Genomic DNA, 1,317 nt, shown 5'->3' with positions numbered 1-1,317 from the left:
AAGGTCAGTGAAATCCCCTCAGGATTTATCCTGAGATCCTGTACCACATTATAGAACCACTGTCAGTGTCAAACATGTGGATGAGTCATGGCCATTGTTTGACCAGTGTGCTCTCTGTGAAAGCCTGAAAGAATGTTTTCTCTCCATGTGACTCTCCTTAGACACACTCTACATCATCAATCACTTTCTTCTTGGCACCATAATCTCCTTGAACAGAAAATTTGGGACACTACCAAGTTACATGATATAACAGTACAAGTTCTCATATGTCCTGAGTCTTAACTGAACTTGGAAGGCTAGGGCCGAAAAGTTGGCTTTCCTTTTTCTGTAAGTTTGGTCTGCAAACTTAGGTTGTTAACGATCCAGAAGACAAGCTTATTGTTATTACCATAAAACTTAGGTTGTTCAGCTTAACCTCACTATATGACTGAATATCAAACATCTTAGGCATAACATGAAACAGGTATTTTTCATCAAGTATTGATATGTTGAACTTTAAGTCCTTACAGAATATGATAAAAAAACATTTAAAAATTAGAATATATTTTAAAAATAGGCATAAAGAATTATATACTTCTTATGTTTACACATAAGTCCAAAAATCTAACCACATACAACCTTGATGCAGGATAGTTCCATAATATTCCTTTTCCTGTCTCTTGCTTTCAATCACCACCCCCTTCTTTTTTGAACAACCATCTATCCGAGAGACAGCATAGCAGCATCTGGCATGTCATGATAAGAAGCCTGTATTCAGAAAACCAGAGTGACAGGCACTCCAACCATGAAACTACTATTACAGATTACCATCTGCAGTGCAGTTGCTTAGTTCACAGGTACCAGAATATATAGTTAGTCAGGGTGAGAATCTTTCCAATTAACTGCTAGAGTCAAAAATCTGGAGATTCTCAGGATTATTGCCTTGCCCATCTTCTACACATAAATGTATGGCTTGACATTGTCATGTTTCCTAACTCTTCTCCTTTCCCTCTCTTGATTAGTTAGTCCTTGAGATCCTGATTTCCTTTTATTTTTATTATACATTTCTATTTTTATTTCTTCTTGTGAGTTCTTATAGTATGGAAACTATATGATATTTACACATGTGTGTCTGGTTTATTTCACTTATGAGTATATGTTCAAGTGGAAACTATATGATATTTACACATGTGTGTCTAGTTTATTTCACTTATGTGTATATGTTCAAGTGGCATCCACTTCAATATAAAGGCTTTGAGTTTATCATTCTTAATAGCTGAATAATACTCCATTGTGTAAAAATACCACATCTTTTTCATCCATTCCTCAGGTGATGGG

This window comes from Octodon degus, unplaced genomic scaffold (assembly GCF_000260255.1).
Source record: "Octodon degus isolate 3935 unplaced genomic scaffold, OctDeg1.0 scaffold00115, whole genome shotgun sequence".
NCBI classification, from domain to species: domain Eukaryota; kingdom Metazoa; phylum Chordata; class Mammalia; order Rodentia; family Octodontidae; genus Octodon; species Octodon degus.
This window is presented reverse-complemented; position numbering follows the sequence as displayed.